Below are 20,070 nucleotides of genomic sequence, written 5' to 3' on the forward strand. Positions count from 1 at the left end.
GGTAAAATGGTATTCGTTACGTGTTCAGAGGTAGAGTAGTCCATAAACCCTCTACTACCTACTATTTAAATGTTGTTGAGTTTTACCTGAGTTCTTCTTCTTCTTAGTTGACCTCATCTCCCCGTTAAGGTATCGAATATGAAATCTGAAGCTTTCACGGATAGGAATATGCTGAACTGGTTTTTCCGGGTATATGATCCGTGTATGTGATATTATCTCTAATTTCACCGACGTTTCGACAAAATCTCATTTGTCATTATCAAGGTGTGCTGTTACGTGTTCAGAAGTTTTGTTGACCTTGCTCAACTCACTTCTTACTATAATGGTAAAATGGTATTCGTTACGTGTTCAGAGGTAGAGTAGTCCATAAACTTTCTACTACCTACTATTTAAATGTTGTTGAGTTTTACCTGAGTTCTTCTTCTTCTTAGTTGACCTCATCTCCCCGTTAAGGTATCGAATATGAAATCTGAAGCTTTCACGGATAGGAATATGCTGAACTGGTTTTTCCGGGTATATGATCCGTGTATGTGATATTATCTCTAATTTCACCGACGTTTCGACAAAATCTCATTTGTCATTATCAAGGTGTGCTGTTACGTGTTCAGAAGTTTTGTTGACCTTGCTCAACTCACTTCTTACTATAATGGTAAAATGGTATTCGTTACGTGTTCAGAGGTAGAGTAGTCCATAAACCCTCTACTACCTACTATTTAACTTCTGTCAACAAAACTTCTGAACACGTAACAGCACACCTTGATAATGACAAATGAGATTTTGTCGAAACGTCGGTGAAATTAGAGATAATATCACATACACGGATCATATACCCGGAAAAACCAGTTCAGCATATTCCTATCCGTGAAAGCTTCAGATTTCATATTCGATACCTTAACGGGGAGATGAGGTCAACTAAGAAGAAGAAGAACTCAGGTAAAACTCAACAACATTTAAATAGTAGGTAGTAGAGGGTTTATGGACTACTCTACCTCTGAACACGTAACGAATACCATTTTACCATTATAGTAAGAAGTGAGTTGAGCAAGGTCAACAAAACTTCTGAACACGTAACAGCACACCTTGATAATGACAAATGAGATTTTGTCGAAACGTCGGTGAAATTAGAGATAATATCACATACACGGATCATATACCCGGAAAAACCAGTTCAGCATATATATATATATATATATATATATATATATATATATATATATATATATATATATATATATATATATATATATATATATATATATATATATATATATATTTAAGAAAAAACCTTCCTATGGACGTATGTCCTAAACGCCTTAACTTTTGAGATGTGGCAAAGTTTTCAAAAATAATCAGTTTTTTTAATAATAACTGAGATAATTTTGTAGACATCTTTGGCGTATTTGGTACATATGTTCCATGCCTCAAGGTGCATTTTCTGATGTACAATTTTCTTAATTTTCTCTGTCAGTGGCGTACGTACGAGTTTTGAAATGTATATTTTTGGCGAAAAAAATACTACGCCACTGCTTTATCTTGAATTAAAAATTATTTTTAAAATCTACATACATTTTTGAGCACATTTGATTTGCTGGGTTTTCTTTGTCCGACGCATGGTTTTCGCTCAAAAAATTAAAAATCGCTTTACTTGAGGATAAATTCCTTAAAAATCTGATGCGGTATCGTGCATCGACTGAAAGCAAACTAAGAGATCAGATTTGTTGCAAAATAAAGGATCTGAAAGGTATTTGTTTGTTGTCAGATGCACTGTTCTCAATTAAAATTACGTCATAACGCAGCACCGCTTAATAATTTTCGAAAACATAAATATAGTTTTCCTGGAATAAATGACGTGTGGCAGAATTTATTTACTACACCTCTTGGAAATATGGAGTTTGTCGATATGTGATTTATTTTAAAGATTACAAGCAGAAAAAACAGCGTACCGACCATAGAAATAAAAAACGAATTCTCTGTATGTACAAACGTCAGTAGCTAATATTGATGTTGGTTTAAAGTAAGGTGTTGGTGTTGAAAACTGTCACAGCGCGTTTTGATTGATTTTGAAGTGTTATTGAAGTTATTTTGGTAATCCGCTGTTTTTCTGAATGTCAGTAAATATATGGTAAATTATACGAATGCGGAAATGGCGCAAATGCATTACGTATATGGCCTTGCTGATGGTAATGCGACAGAAGCCAGGCGCATTTATCAGAAAAGATATCCTAATCGTGCCTTACCAGATAGCCGAACCTTTTCAAATATTCATCGTCGACTTGGGGAAACTGGTAGTTTCAAGAAAGGGACTCCGGAAGGTAGACCTCGTGTAGTAAGAACTCCTGAAATTGAGGAAGCGGTGCTGCAAGAAATTGAGGAACATCCTGAGACGAGTACGGGGAAGATCGCTAGAACTCTGGATATTTGTCATCAAATTGTTTGGCGTATTTTGGTTGTGGGCTGAAGAAAATCTCCATGCAATAACCGAAACCCATTTCCAACACCAATTTTCGGTTAATGTATGGGCAGGAATTATAGGTGATCATCTAATAGGCCCATTTTTTCTACCAGGACGCCTTGATGGTCGTTCTTATTTACACTTTCTCGAAGAAGATTTACGTGGGTTATTGGAAGATGTGCTACTTGCGTTAAGGAATCGAATATGGTACATGCATGATGGAGCCCCTGCTCATTTCAGTGTAATTGTCCGAAACCATTTAAATACAGTTTATCCTAATCGTTGGATAGGTCGCGGAGGACCTCAGCAATGGCCAGCAAGATCCCCCGATCTCAACAGTTTAGATTTTTTTTATGGGGTCACCTTAAAACTCTTGTGTATAAAACTCCCGTTAATACTTTAGAAGATTTAAGAGAGTGAATAGTTGCCTCGTGTGAAACTATACGAAATACACCGAGAATATTCGAACGGGTGCGTGATTCCATGCGTAGAAGGGCGGAAGCATGCATACTAAGTGCAGGTGGCTACTTCCAATAATTTTTATAATCAGTTTTGATATTATTACTAATTAACAAATTTGTGCTATTCGTTTAGACTTACTGTCACAAAATAAAATAAAACTCGTTTTTGTGAAAAATTTATTTTTTTGCAGATTATGTTTTCAAATATTATTAGGGAATTGGTAATGCGTTATGAAGCAATTTTCAGATTCTCATTCACTTTAGAATTGATCTAATTTCTTAATTTGCTTTCTGTCGATTTTTATTTTTTAGAGTGAAAATCATGCGTCGGACCAAGAAATACCAGAAAATCAAATTTTCTCAAAAATAAATAAGGATTTTAAAAATGATTTTATTTTGAAAAGAAAGCATTGGCGTAGTACTTTTTTCCCAAAAAAATACAAATTTGTGTACATCAGAAAATGCGCCTTGAGGGCATGGAACATATGTGTCAAATATGCCAAAGATGTCTACAAAATCATCTCAGTTATTATTAAAAAACTGATTATTTTTGAAGACTTTGCCACCCTGTATCTCAAAAGTTAAGGCGTTGAGGACATACGTCCATAGGAAGTTTCTTTCATAAAATGAGTCTAAGAATTACCTCCTTAAATATTAGCATGTGTTTAAGGAGCACCCTGTATATACAGCGTGACTCACGGTCGATGGTAGGTTAGACGTTTCTGGAAAACGCAAGGCATGATTTTTCTGAAAATTTCACCTCTCACATTTCTCTACCTGTTCTATCGATCTGAAATATTTTCAGCATTGCGACGTTGCCACTTCCATCAAAAAGTCCTAGCAACTTAATTTTTTTGAATGGAGCACCCCGTATAATAATACATTTTTGGAATCGCTCTGGTATTTTAATACTTTTTTGTTAATAATGTCCTTTACCCCTATCTCTTTCTGTTTTCGAGATAAAAAATAAATTGTGCTAAATATGGTCCAAAACATAGCCTTAATTGAAATTAAGTACATCAGTACTCTCAATTCATGAAAAGTTGATATTTTGATGATAGTTTGGACAAACTCGAAATATTCAAATAACACCAAGAAATCGACTCCATATCATACAGGGCGTGCTGAAATTACTATTATTTCCATTGCATAAATGTAGTCAAAAGTTCATTTTTTCGAATGAAACCCCCTGTATATTACTCGGTAAATTGAAAGATGGTGAAAAATGCTTCAAGATGATACATCATGGCCCTATACCTGAATCGTGAAGTTTTCTCAATAAAGTCGCTTCTTGTAGAAACATTATTTTTTTTTAGAATTTGGATTTAGGTAGCAGTGGAATTATCAAGCTTATAGCAGTTCGATTACTTTTATAAGTAATTTACGAAGAGTTATCGACGGTGTTTCGAATCATTTTCCAAAATGAATGCAAATATCGATTATTCAAACGAAGTTCTTATGAAATTATTTATTATACACATGAACAAATGATCACATGATCAAATCTTTGTCAGAACGTGTAAAAAATTCAACCAAATGTATCCTGAATTAACACCAATGAACGAGAGGAAGTTTGTAAGGTAACAAAATAATTTCCTTAACTATGGCTCAAAGTATCTAGGGAACAACTGTACCAAAAATCAGTCATTTCTTGGTGAAAAGTAAGAATTTTTGGGCTAAAACATGTGAAAGTACAGACAATAACAGAATAGGATGATTCAAAATGTGTAACCCTCCAATTTCTGAACGTGCAGAGGTAAAAACTCAAAGTTCAAAGTATGGAAGTTATTGAGATTGTCATTTAGGGTTGTCAATATATTATAATTCCACCTAGTTATAAGTTTTAATATATAATTTTACATAACTGTTCATATCCTATATGTACATAACTTTTTTTTTCTTTTTATAAGTTTATTTATATCATATTACACTGACTTGTTCTATATCATCGAGTTATGATCCAGAAGAACCAATAAAATATTATTATTATCATTATTATTATTATCACTTATGTGCTTATAGGCTGCTCAGATTGTTACGGTGGGGGTGTGAGTAAGTTTCAACAAATGATTGGTAACAGTCGAGAGCAAATTGAAACTGACTACTACCAATATAACAAAGTTGACTTGACTGGCTCATTAAGTGGGTGCCAGGTAGCAAATGAAAATTAAATAACAGATAATTACTACCGAAGAAATTTTCTATCTTGGGGAAGAAGGCAGAATGAACCAGCAGGAACAATTAACAACTTTAATTAATAAAAAATCAACAATAAGCTAAAGGCTATAACAATTTTCAAGCTGAAGGCTATATTCATCGAGGATCAAAAGCTGAAGGCTATATTAACTAACAAAATTATGTAAACAACAAAAAAATATCAGCTGAAGGCTTTTAAAATTCAGAACATTTCAAATCTGTCAATCTGATTCAAACGAAGATGGTCCTGGTTGGATAATACCTGGGTGGGTGGTTTGAACGAAGCTGGTCCTAACGAAGTGCTGTTAGGCTGGAATCTACTGGGCTAACAGTTACTTGTTATCATTCCTAACTTGACAACGATGACGACTCAATGGTCTCTATGAAGCAGGACGATTGTTTGTAGTGGTTAACTGAGCCTCTTCGATTAGAATTCGTCAGCGATGGGACCTCCTGGTAATACCAATCCTCTACCCAGTATTTGGTTTCCTCAATATTATGCGAAACAAACGGAATGAATCAGAATTGATTAAACAATATTTCAGGGAACGAAGGATATCCTTAGAACCTTAGGGTATATTCTTAATTTTACTTAACAAAATTTTACTTTCAAAACCAAGTAAAGGTTAATGAAAAATTGAAACAAAATAAAATAGGAGAAAATGAAACCAGAAAAGCCAGTATTCTCCTAAGAAAATGGGGAATAGTAAATTCCACTACAAGTGGTAAATGACAATAAAATTGATAATTAAATCAATTCCTTGTAAACTATATTGAAAATTAATCCAGTAGTTGTCCAATTGATAACGAACTGCCAGGTTAAATATAACGAAAAATAATCTTCGATAATTTGTAAGGATATCGTAAGGATATGGAATGCAATTTCCGGTGTTATTAAGATAGTAATAAGACAAAACGGCTAATATATGCCAGTTAATTCTGAATCCAAAGGAAGATACATTTTGGGTGACAAATCCTGAACAAATTTTTGTCAGATAACTTTGGATTCAGAAAGAGCTACCTTCAACGCTGACAGGGGTGGCAGGTACAATCGGTAAAGGCCCAAGATACTACCTGGTAGACCTGAGATATAAATTGTACAGATCAGTGATTGAATGTTCGATAGAGGAAAATTCCAACGCTGACCACTACACAGCTCAGAAGAACAGAGAACAGGTCTATCAGATTTGCATTTATTTCACACAGAGAGATCATTTATCATGAACAAATTAAATATAGAAAATAAATGCTCACCTGAAGAATTCCTCTGTTGGTTCCTTGTCCGGCTGTACTAGCAGTCAATGATCAATCCCCGGAATAATACTATTTTAATATCTAAAAAAGGTATACAGAGTAGACACTGTTTAAACAAACGTGAATGGTTAAATTCGTAATCGCACGATATTGGGCTAGCAAGTTCCTATCCACGAAGGAACATGAGGAATTTAACTAAAATCTTCAAAGTGATCAAATTTCAATGAATACCAGAAAAATGTTATCGATCCTCTCCAAAGGGATCTCCCTAACAGGTATATAACACTGAAATTCGATTCCTTCCAACGATTCATTAAATAAAAGGAAATTTTGATTTTTACCTCAATCCTTGTGGTCTCGGAAAAATCCGAAAATTGTTCACTGTAAATCAACAGAATTACTCAATGAGTTATCTAAACATTCAATCTACCTTTCTACACAATTTAATAAAAGATTAATAGGATAAATAGGTCTTTTACCAGAAAATGCCTTCACACCACGTTCTCTGCACAAACCTGTCGATTCGCCAACGGTCGCTACTCAACTCCCGTTCCGAAGCAAAAATCGCTCGATGTTCACGATATGCCATCGATATCCGATCTTCTTCGCGCAAGCGGTCTTCACTCGAATTTGAAAGAGGAAGTGACTACTGTCCCGGCATTACTTCGATGCAAAATGTTAAAACTTTAGCAACGTAACGAAATTTTCGTTACAAATAACAAAATTGTAAACAAAATATCATATTTTCACAATAAATGTTGAAAATGTTGTCCATTACATTCTGAACACTTTAAAATGTTTTTTGTACGCGACTTGTGGTTGCTTTTTCAATTTACTGGAGATCCAGATCGTCAATACTCCGCACTATGCGCCGTTGCAATTCTTTTTTGGTAGGCACTGGAGTACTGTATACCCTTTCTTTTAAAACACCCCATAAAAAAGTCAAGTGGCGTGAGATCGGGTGATCTCGGTGGCCAATCCCACGGCCCTAAACGCCTAAACCAACGATCATCGAAGAGTTCGTCAAGTTTCCTGGAAACTTCCTGGGTGGAATGAGCTGGCTCTCCATCCAGTTAAAACCACGAATTCGTATATTCCTCTAAAGGCAAATTTTCAAGGAAATCGGTTACAGTCGTCCTTAATATCTGGAGATATCTTTCTGTCTTCATAAATGAAAAAGCTAATTTTATTGTTCTTCAGAATACAGAAAATATTCAGGTAAAATTTTTCTTGAAAACCCATTTCTTTTGTAACATGAGGATTATGATCAGCCCAAAAATGTTTATTCCTCCTATTGAAAATACCATACCTTGTAAATTTTGATTCGTCGCTCCAAATTATTTTCGACAAAAATTCCCGATCTTCCTGTGTATGAATCAAAAAGGAATCACAAAAATGCATTATACGTTCGAAGTCTTCTGCTTTTAGAGCTTGAACTTTGGTAAATTTATACGGATGCATTCCGTGATTTTTCAAAATTCGTTGTACTGAAGCATGTGATACACCTAAATCTTTTTCTGCACTGCGAATGGAAGCTTCTAGATATGCATAAAAATATGCCAAAACGTTAGCAGTATTGTCCTCATTTGGAGTAAAAGGTTTTGGTAATGTTGAAGGCGCTTTCAACATGGAACCATAGTTAAGGAAATTATTTTGTAATCTTACAAACTTCCTCTCGTTCATTGGTCTCAATTCAGGATACATTTGGTTGAATTTTCTATAAGTTCTGGCAATGATTTGATCACACTGTCCGTGTATAATAAATAATTTCATAAGAACTTCGTTTGAATAATCAATATTTGCATTCATTTTTGACGATTTTTTGAAACACCGTCAATAACCATTTATCAATTACTTATAAAAGTCACCAAACTGTCATAAGCTTGATATTTCCACGGCTACCTAGAAATCAAATTCTTTAAAAATTATTTTTTGTACAACTGTTATTGAAAATCTCTTCGATAGAAACACTTCAATCAGAACACCTACCAAAAAATCATTTAGAAAAGTTCACACATGCAGTTCGTGCTATTGGTAATATCAAATCTCTGTAAAGTTACTGACGATGACGAAGTAGTATTCAGTCCAACTGTAGAAAGTCCTTCATGACTAACCAATAATCCTCCTTAAAATAACGTTGAGTTGGCGTATGTAGTTGTAACATATGCCTTGTAATCCAAAGATCGTGTGTTCAAATCGCATGGACCCTATAATTTTTATTATCAGCAGTAACGTTATACAAAAAAATTTGTATGATACATTTGTTGAAAGTAATTTTATTTTGCTCGTGAGTTTGCTCCACTTGCTGACGCTCGTTTTGCAATAATCCCCACTCACAAAATAAAATATCTTAGATGCAAAAATTAGGGAATGTTATGAGTTGAAAGTATCAATATAGTTTCGCTGTTTGTCACTTGTTATATTTTCAAATGGTAGATTTTCAAATTCAAATGATTTGGCATGGACGCCTTAACAGTTCAAAAAACAAGTATGACATGTCAGTAACAAAATTCTGAATGACCAACATAAGGTAAGATATAATTTGTAAATCACATATTAGTTATAAGTTTCAATTTTCTTTTGGCAATAGTTTCTTCTAAAACTCGCTTTCAGTGTTTGGAGGTACGATGTTGTTCAGATGGAACATAATGAAGTGTATATTAAAACTTATTAACTGTGAGGATTTCACAGGATTCTCCAATGTTTATTTTATTTTGTTGACTGTTCATGACGATGAATACGTCATATCATCATCGATTATAACCTGCAGCAGACATTTCAACCAAAGTAAAAAAGACTTGGAATATTTCAGCATATAAAAAATGTGATCAGGTTGAATCAACATTTATTTGAATGAAGTATTCTTCAATTTGAGAACTGCTGACAATGATTGTTCAATAAACTAATACACAAGTAGATAGTATAAAAAAATAACATAATTTCCAATGAAATGAAACTACAACATGGGTTAAAAACTATCAAATGAAAAATATTAATATTATTTCTTCTTTCTATAACAATTATTGTAAACGTATTCTTTGGTTTCAGCCTAGTTTCTATTTTTAAATGATGATGGATATTTCTTTTCCTTATATTTTAGATACAAACAAGGACTCAATTCAATTCTAGCACTTCTTTTTTTTCGGGTCATTTTTTTCTTCAATGTGTTTTGCGAAAAATGTTTTGACTATTACGTTTTGTTCCTCAGACCTAGTTTGTTTTTCAGGTTTTATTGTTTTTGAAACTGTGCGTGTCGGATGATCTTCGATGAATGCTACTGGTGACTCCGTGCATTTGTATTTATTTCTTTTGATAACCAAGTGTTGCCCATCCTTACACTTGGCTGCACCATACTGATGATGGGCCAAAAGCCCGAAACACGTGTCTATGGTTTGCCACTTCCTTGAGTGCTATGTCCGATTAAAAAATTCCTTTATCTATATCAAGACACTCGATAACCTTCGTATTTATATTATTTCCTGGACCCGGATGTCACGCAGGTAGCTATAGCTGCCTCCGTGGTGATTTTGTTAGTTTTCTTGTAAACACAAGATCTATTAAGTGAAACCACAAATGTGCGGCTGGCTCCTGCTGGTGACTCCGTGCATTTGTATTTATTTCTTTTGATAACCAAGTGTTGCCCATCCTTACACTTGGCTGCACCATACTGATGATGGGCCAAAAGCCCGAAACACGTGTCTATGGTTTGCCACTTCCTTGAGTGCTATGTCCGATTAAAAAATTCCTTTATCTATATCAAGACACTCGATAACCTTCGTATTTTTATTATTTCCTGGACCCGGATGTCACGCAGGTAGCTATAGCTGCCTCCGTGGTGATTTCGATAGTTTTCTTGTAAACGCAAGATCTATTAAGTGAAACCAAAAATGTGCGGCTGGCTTCTGCTGGTGACTCCGTGCATTTGTATTTATTTCTTTTGATAACCAAGTGTTGCCCATCCTTACACTTGGCTGCACCATACTGATGATGGGCCAAAAGCCCGAAACACGTGTCTATGGTTTGCCACTTCCTTGAGTGCTATGTCCGATTAAAAAATTCCTTTATCTATATCAAGACACTCGATAACCTTCGTATTTATATATGTAATATATATATATATATATATATATATATATATATATATATATATATATGTTAACTCGAAGATTCTCACGGATAAAGTATGATGAGCTGTTTTCTCGGGTTTCGCTCCGTGTTCTGTGTATTTTCTCCCCATAAGGATTATTTTCACAACGTTTCGGCAAAGTCTCATTTGCCATCTTCTGGTGATGTCTGGTTTTTTCAACTAGACTGATTAATTCGAACTCTGTGTCTCAATTTATAGGGATGGATGTTTCCCTTTACCTGCGTTGCTGCCACTACCTGTGTTTGCTCGACTACCTGTTTTGGTCTTATTACCTGAGCTGCCTCTCCTGTCTCTGTTATTGTACCTGTATTGTCCTGTACCGAGTTTTGCCTCTGGAGTTGAGCAGTCTGATTGCTTTTGCGAAGTGATAAAACGGATCTCCATGTTGATGGTAATCTTTGCGCATCATCCCTCTTGTTCATATTATTAGGTCGTTTTTCAATTTCGATTGCCTCTCAGATTGTTCGTGAGTAAAAGTTTTCGTTGCTTGCTAGCATTTTTGTGTTGTCGAAATTGATGTTATGTCCTGTTTGAAGTACGTGTTGGAAGAGAGAAGACGTGGTGACTTTTCCCTTCACTGCTAGTTTGTGTTCATCTTTGCGAATGTTGATTCGTCTGTTGGTCTGGCCGATGTAAGTCCTGTCACAATCATGGCATGGTACTTCATACACTCCTTGTGATTCCAGTGGTATCTGATCCTTGGGATTACGAAGCATGGACCTTATTGTTCGTTCTGGTACGAACGAAGTTGATATGTTATGTCGGTGAAGTATTCTGCTGATTTTATCTGTTGTTCCTGCAATATATGGTAGTGTGGTTGTTATGACCGGTGTATCTCAAGTTTTTTGTTGTTTCCGTGTGGTCTTGGCAGCCGCTTTTATACTTCTTTCTGAGTAGTTATTCATTTGAAGCGTTGTTTCGATGGTGTTCAACTCTTGTTGTCTGTGATCGTTGTCTGCCAGCCTCCTCGAACGTGTAATGAGTGTTTTTGCCACCGCGTGAATTTGTTTTGGGTGGTGGTGTGAATTTGCGTTTAGGTACCTGTTCGTGTGTGTTGGCTTTCGATATACCGTGTGACCTAATGTTCCGTCTGGCTTTTTCATAATCAGTACATCGAGAAATGCGAGCTGGTTGCCTTCTTCAACTTCTTTCGTAAATTTAATGCGTGGATGGATTTCATTCAAATGATTAAAAAACCTGGAAAGTTCCTGGTGACCATGAGACCAAATCACGAAGATGTCATCGACATACCTCAGCCAGAGTTTAGGTTTCAAGGGTGACGTTGCTATTGCTTCGGTTTCGATTTCTTCCATAAAGAGGTTGGCAACAACGGGTGATAGTGGCGAGCCCATTGGTGCCCCTTCAATTTGTCTGTATCGTTGGTCGTTATAGATGAAGTAAGTGTTTTTGATGCAATGTTCCGCCAATGTGATGATATGCTCTTCCGGTTTGTATCTCTTTTTGATTATTTCTAGTGCCTCTCCGGTGGGTACCTGGGTAAATAACGAGGTTACATCAAAGCTGACAAGGATGTCGTCCGGATATATATATATATATATATATATATATATATATATATATATATATATATATATATATATATATATATATACACAGGTCTGCCTAACTTTGTATTTAATATGAAGTGTACGAGCATATCATCTAACTCTGACTACCTATTCAGTATGCATCAGTGCTGAACTTCATAATGCTGCAGATCTATCTATGATATCTGCGATATTAAATCCCCTACAATCAACGTATGGTTCTACTTGGATTTTCCATGTGGTTTCTTTTCTCGTAACTAACAATGAAATGAATGAACTTTTTGTAGTAAAGTTTCTGAAACTATTTCAAAAAATGTTGCTTCATATGTCAAAATTGAAGAAACAAATGAGTTGATTATAATCACTCAGAGAATTTGAGGGACTCTTTGAAATCTGCGTTGTGAATATTCATGGAAATAGGGTAAGGGGTGCAATGATTATCTTAAAAACTATCATTATTATTGCTATTGATGAATCATCACAACTAATACATTATTCACCTCAGATATGATAGTCGTACTAATTTCAGATATCGATACCATAGAAAAAGGCATTTGCAAAAGTTGAATTATCACAGTAAGTGAGCATTATCATATCCAGACACACCGGAGGTTCTTTTCCATGGATACAAAATATTGTAAAAGATATTATAAACATCTGAGAGTAACCATTTAAGATTCGAAAGAAGTGATAACAGAATAAAAAAATCAATTTTAATGTCCAATAAAAGCACAAAATATTATCATTTCCTTGAATCAATACTCTAAAGATTGAGATGTTGTCTTGGCTTATTATTAGCAATCACATTTCAAGAAAAGCGCAATTTTTATGAGCCAAACACTTGGTAATGAAGTATTATTTCAGTTCAAAACCTGATTTGTTTAGTAATATAAATTCTTCTTCCATTCCTGGTGGATTGATATCAAAGAATTCTACTATAACAATTCACAGACGAGAAAGTTCAGCTCATTCATGAAACAATTCCAAGTTGCTAACCGCAAATAAGAAAAGTATATTCATCGTTCAAAGAAATTATATACATATTTTAATTCAATTATGATAAAAGCAATACATTTAGTAAAAGAAATTATTACATGAAAGAAAATTTCTATACTAAATTCATAATGAATGACATGGAAACTTTAAAAACTGATGATTACAGAAATAAGAAAAACATCCCGCGGCATTCGCTTACAAAAAGATAATTAATTGCTCGAAGGTTACACATTGTGGAATATAAACGAGTTTTGCAATGCTCTTTTCATCTTTTTACCCTCCACAATCAGAACAAAATAATGAAGTGCTCTCTGTTTTTGACTTCGTACAGAAATTCTCATTGAAATTCAATGTTGAGTGTTGGACAATAAATGAAACGATGTGCTTTCTTTCCAAAAGATGACTTTGACAAAACGGTTAAGACTTTCGCCGTCGAAGTTTTCAGTGTCACTATTTTTCGGGTTTGAAAGAAAGTTGATTTTTGAAATTCCTTCCTGAAGTTTCGCTGGCGCGAGTAGTTCATTCAGAGGTTTATATATGCTGAGTTGTCTCCGATATAGTTGCCTAAGGTAGTTTGATGTGCTAATACCTGTACATAGGTTAGGTAAATTGCGTAAAGCGTGTTCATGTTGACTCAGGTAGTATGATGTTCTAATACCTGTAAATTGTCAATAACATTCGTCGGCCCATTTCTTCCTGCCGCCATGCTAATTCTCATTCTTGAACAATGCTATAAAAACTTCATATTTAACATTTTTCATACGCTATTTCGTCAGCGTGAACTACAGAATGTAACTAATTCAATGTCGCTTCTGTTTGTGATAGCAGGTTAAACCTTTTGATTCTCACCATTCACAATCTGTGAAAAATCACAATTATAATAAAGACATTTTGTCGAAACAACAAACTTTTCAGTTCTCCCGACGAGTTAGTGCATCATGGGATGGAAAGTCATCAACGAAATCTCACACAATAATTCCAGCGCCGCCCTGAATTTGCAATACCACTTTTGTAGAACGATTTATCTTCGAAATGGGCCTCAGTTTCAGCAATAGCATCTCTATTCGAGCAAAATTTCGAAACGGTGAGCATTTTTTTGGGTTCTGCGAACAGCCAATAGTCGCTGGGAGCCAAGGTAGCGAATACGGTGGATGTGGGAGTAATTCGAAGTCGTAATTCATGTAGTTTTGTCATTGTTTTGATTGACTTGTGAAACGGTGCATTGTTTTGATGAAACAATTTATTTTTCTTTGTCACATGTGACCCTTTCTTTGCAATTTAGGCCTTTAAACGATCCAAAATAGCTATATAATATTCACTGTTGATGGTATTTGCTTTTTCAAGATAGTCGATGAATATTACACCACGGACATCCCAAAATACCGAGGTCATAACTTTTCCAATTGATTGTTGTGCTTTCGGCCACTTTGGTTGACCAGTTTTTTTCCCCACTCAAATGACGATCGTTTTGATTCGGCAGTGAAGTGATGAATCCATGTTTCATTCATTGTCAAAACTTCTGTAGCAGAAATTCTGGTTTGTTATGTTTAAACATAACCAAAAACTACTTGGAATCATCAAAACATTCTTGTTTTCTGTCAACAGTGATGTCGCGCGGCACCCACTAAAGCTTTCTCATAGTCAAACGCCCATGCAATATAAAGCCAACAGGTTCTTTTGATACCTTCACAATTTCAGCTAACTCACGCAACTTCAATACGACACACTATCAATTCATCAGTAAGTAAATTATATTTTTAATCAAAGTGTGCATTTATCTATGCATTGATCATGTTATATCCAACACTTTTGTAACGTACGAGTACTGCAGTTATCATCAGTAATACCGTCAGAGACAACATCGAATATTACTATTACCGAAGTTACTGATTGAAAGAATTGAGTAGTAACAATTAGAAATGAATTTATGAATTTTAAATGTTTTTATTTCATTATTATTCATTAATAATCATCATATATTATTATTAGGTTTGTTATTATTATTATGTTTACATTATGTCATATTCTTTCCTATCTTATGTTATTTTATTAATATTACTTGCTGTACAAAATAATTTCGATGTTTCACATCTGCCAGGGGTCCTAAGACAGCTCACAATTTTTTTCTATAGACAGGATCATTAAATATGACAAGCGGAAGAATATTTTCTGTCGTGTTTACACAACAGAAAATAAACTTCGCCCTTGATTTCCAAAACCTCAAATTCTACTATTCATTATTTTCTCAACAATGTGGAAATAATAAAAACAATTATTATTCACTGAGGATACACTATAAAAACTATAAGAACACACTTCTGTCTTATTTTTCACGACAGTTTTATATGTTGACTAGTTTCAGTCATAACACCATTTTCAAAAGTGACCGAAATCTGAGTAATTCATACCTACATTGCCTATACCTATCATAAATCATTTGGTACCTACATTGTCTATACCTGGGATAACCTCAATTAATAGCAGTATATCGATGAACATAACATTTTTTTTAAATGTAGGATTCAGGAACTGGGTTATAGGTTCAGATCAAGTTGTTCGTTGAAGAAAATTGAATGGGGATTTTTCTTTGACTTGTTTATTTCCATAGATTCCAACAAATTCATCAATTTCCATTTTTCGCTTGGGTGGAGGATTTTTAAATTATCTTATCTATTTTATGTTCCGAATCTTGAAGATGTTCGTATATTAATGCTTTTTTATCCAAAATGACATGTTCATTGTACCTTATATCAAAATTTCTACCAGTTTGGCCTGTATATATGGCGTGGCATTCACCACATTCCAGTCGATGTATACCACCAGATCTCTTTCTTTTGTCTAATTCAGGTGTAGTATTGAATAATCTGTTTCCTGAATTTCCGTTGAATATGTAGGATGTTTATAAATTGAATTTTGAAAGATAATTTTCAGAAGTCTCGGAGATTCCACCTGCATAATTGATACTAACATATTTGTGTTCTGGTATTGTGGAAAATGAATATAGTCCTTCCATTACTGATTTTTGTTGATATTTCATTATAATATTGTTAACTAGAGTAATGGTGTTTTGTTATTAACTGCTATTTGTTTGATGATTGCGATTTCACTTCGGAAGTTTTGATTAGAAAGAAGTATTGTGGAAGCTCTATGTATCATTGACCTGAATGCAGACAATTTCTATGAAATCGGGTTGAAAGAGTCAAAAAATATTGTGCAACCTGTGAATGTGTTTTTTCTGAAAATGTTTAAGTCGAATTTGTCATAGTTTTTGGATATTGCCAGATCTAAAAAATGTATATCATTGTTCTCTTCTATTTCTACGCTGAATTTGATTTTATCGTGTAGACTATTGAAGAATTTCAATTAATTGAACCATCGAAGTCTACTGATATATCATCTACATATCTGAACCAGAACACAATATGTTTATGGGAAAGAGAGTTATGCAAAATGAGAATATTCTCTAAATTATTCAGGAAGATATCCGCTAGTTACGTACTAAGCGGTGATCCCATCGGTAGGCCTGAGTTGTGTACTATATAAAATGTATTATTGAATTCTAAATAGTTTCGTTTAAACACGTGTTGAACAGTTTCCAGAGTTCACTGTTGACGACATATTATGTCTATGTAATATTTTTTTTACCAGAGAATATTTGGAAACATGTTCTTAATGTCAAACAATAGGTACTAATTCAATTTTATTGTTAACTGTCATGTTGCTGAGTTTGTTTGTCAGGTCTATAGAATTCAGTATGGTGTGGAAAGGTTTGAAATTAGTGATCTCCCTGAATTTGCAATTCTCCTGATTATGAGCTGTCGGAGTTCTTGAATTGCAAATTCAGGGAGACAAATTCACTGTTGACATATGGGTCGAAATTATGTATATATTTTTTTCCAGGGAAATATTCGTCTATTGGAATATTTGAAAACATGTTCTTGATGTCAAACGATACTAATTAAATTTTTACTTTAATGAGTTTGTTTGTCAGGTCTATAGAATTCAATATGGTGTAAAAAGGTTTGAAATTAGTGATCTCCCTGAATTTGCAATTCAAGAACTTCGACAGCTCATAATCAGGAGAATTGCAAATTCAGGGAGATCACTAATTTCAAACCTTTCCACACCATACTGAATTCTATAGACCTGACAAACAAACTCAGCAACATGACAATTAACAATAAAATTGAATTAGTACCTATTGTTTGACATCAAGAACATGTTTCTAAATATTCTCTGGTAAAAAAAATATTACATAGACATAATATGTCGTCAACAGTGAACTCTGGAAACTGTTCAACACGTGTTTAAACAAAACTATTTAGAATTCAATAATACATTTACAGTACACAACTCAGGCCTACCGATGGGATCACCGCTTAGTCCGTTACTAGCGGATATCTTCCTGAATAATTTAGAGAATATTCTCATTTTGCATAACTCTCTTTCCCATAAACATATTGTGTTCTGGTTCAGATATGTAGATGATATATCAGTAGACTTCGATGGTTCAATTAATTGAAATTCTTCAATAGTCTACACGATAAAATCAAATTCACCGTAGAGATAGAAGAGAACAATTATATACATTTTTTAGATCTGACAATATTCAAAACCAATCATAAATTCGACTTTGAAGTTTTCAGAAAAAACACATTCATAGATTGCACAATACCTTTTGACTCTTTCAACCCGATTTCACAGAAATTGTCTGCATTCAGGTCAATGATACATAGGGCTTTAACAATACCCTTCTAATCAAAACCTCCGAAGTGATTTCGCAACCATTAAACAAATAGCAGTTAATAACAAAAATACCTATTACTCTAGTTAACAACATTATAATGAAATATCAAGAAAAATCAGTAATGAAAGAACTTTATTTAATTTCCACAAGACCAGGACAACAGTATATTAGTATCAATTATACAGGTACAATCTCCGAGAATATTGAAAATTATCTTTCAAAATTCAACCTACAAACAACTCACACATCCAACGAAAATTCAGGAAACGGATTATTAATGTCACCTGAATTAAACAAAGGAAAATGATCTGGTGGTACATATCGACTAGAATGTGGTTAATACCCCGCCATGTATGCAGGCCAAACTGGTAGAAATTTTGGTATAAAGTACCATGATCATGTCATTTCGGATAAAAAATCAATAATGTACGAACATCTTCAAAATTTGAAACATAAAATAGATGAAGATAGTGTAAAAATCCTCCACACAAGAGAAAAAGGGAAAATGATGAATTTTTTGGAATCTATGGAAATGAACAAGTCAAAGAAAAATCCCAATTCTATTGTCCTTAACGAACAACTTGATCTAAACAATGATGCATTTCATTAGTTCGAACTTCCATTGTCTAATATGATATAAATTGAATTCAAATCCCTGAAAGAATCTGTAAAAACATGAAGAGATTAGCTGAAAAATAATAATTATATTAAGCAAAAAAACTGAAATTACAATGAAATAAAATACAAGCAACAACCAAAAACATTAAAAAAGGTAAACTATCAACACGAGATGAAAATTCAAAAATTAATAAAAAGAAATGACAATTAAAAATCAAATGATTACAAAACCAAGTTACTTCACCACATTTTGATTGTTAGTACATATCCATAATCGTCTTTGGGTGATAACTGGACTAAGCGGGATCTGACTGTTTTGCGGAAGTTGGTCGTGTTCCGCTTGACTAGAAGTTTCCATATGTTGCGTATCTCTACGCTAGCTTGGCTAAATGCGTTGTTGGACAACATATATGCGGTTTCTTTGCGGCTCAAGCTGGAATCCTCCACAAGAAAGAACAATGGTTCAGGAGAAAAATCAATCGAACGTGTTGAAGTAACTCAGTTTTGGAATATTTTGATTTTTAATTGTCATTTCTTGTTAATAATTTTTTTATTTTCATCTCGTGTTGATATTCCAATTTGTTGTTTTTTTTGGTTGTTGCTTGTATTTTATTTCATTGTAGTTCAAGTTTTTTTTGCTTGATATAATTGTTATTCTTCAGCTAATCTTTTAAATTTTTTACAGATTCTTTCAGGGATTTGAAATCAATTTATATCATATTAAACAGAAGAAGTCCGAACTAATGAAATGCACCACGAAACATTGTCACCACCTTCAAACTAAACAATAGTCCTCTCCTGAACCTATAACCCAGTTCCCAAAACCTACATTTTATAAAAAAAAATGTTATATTCATTGGTATACTGCTATTAATTGAGGTTATCCCAGGTATAGACAATTTAGGTTCCAAATTATTTATGGTAGGTATTGGCAATGTAGGTATTAATTACTCAAATTTGAATGTAATCTAGTTAGTTTTGAAAATGGTGTGATGACCGAAACTAGTCATAAATATAAAACTATTATGGAAAATAGACAAAAGTATGTTTTATAGTTTTTATAGAGTATCCTCACTGAAAATGAATTTCCACAAAATAAACAAGTCGTCAATCAAAGAAATACGATTATTATTATTATAAATAAGTTTGTTCATTATTCAAAATGAATTACTTCCCTTGAATTATTTCGTCAAATAATATTAATAATTTTAAGTGGTGAACACTTACCTGGTTAGTTGCCAATCATCGGTGAGAGTGGTAGGTCCAAAAAATCAGTGCAAAGAATTGTTCTCATGTTCTATTTTTTCAAATGAAGTACTAATTGTTCTCTCTGTCTATCTACTCTTACGAAACTAGGCGGATAAATTATAATCGATGAATATGAAACTACTCTCCCAGGAAGCAGGAATATTATTTTTAATGTGAGTATATACCTGATTTCTGGCCCATTTGAAGTCAGTTACTTATTGAAATTCTCTATAGATATCGGGGTACTGATGAGTTAGTGCCTCATGCTATGATTATATATACCAGGAAATCATCATAAACTGCGCAGCACATCAATATTCATATAAAACAGTTGATACCTCAGATAGAAATATGAAGAAAAAGTCAAATATTAACAAGGACGATGAATCAGGTGCCTACAAGCT

At 33.9% G+C, this 20,070-nt stretch overlaps 1 protein-coding gene and 1 long non-coding RNA gene across 4 annotated transcripts in view; one reads left to right on the forward strand and one right to left on the reverse strand.

Moving 5' to 3' along the window:
* LOC111514274 (lutropin-choriogonadotropic hormone receptor) overlaps positions 1–20,070 on the forward strand; it is a 796,850-nt gene that overhangs the window by 749,502 nt on the left and 27,278 nt on the right. The gene's annotated exons all lie outside the window — the stretch shown is intronic.
* LOC141482925 (uncharacterized) lies at positions 5,150–9,385 on the reverse strand. The gene is made up of 2 exons (XR_012465813.1): positions 6,843–9,385; positions 5,150–6,744 (listed from the first exon to the last, which is right to left on the reverse strand). It is a non-coding gene; the product is annotated as an uncharacterized lncRNA (long non-coding RNA).

This window comes from Leptinotarsa decemlineata, unplaced genomic scaffold, assembly GCF_025532065.1.
Source record: "Leptinotarsa decemlineata unplaced genomic scaffold, Ldec_3_MD MMD2_P_RNA_scaffold_14, whole genome shotgun sequence".
NCBI classification, from domain to species: Eukaryota; Metazoa; Arthropoda; class Insecta; order Coleoptera; family Chrysomelidae; genus Leptinotarsa; species Leptinotarsa decemlineata.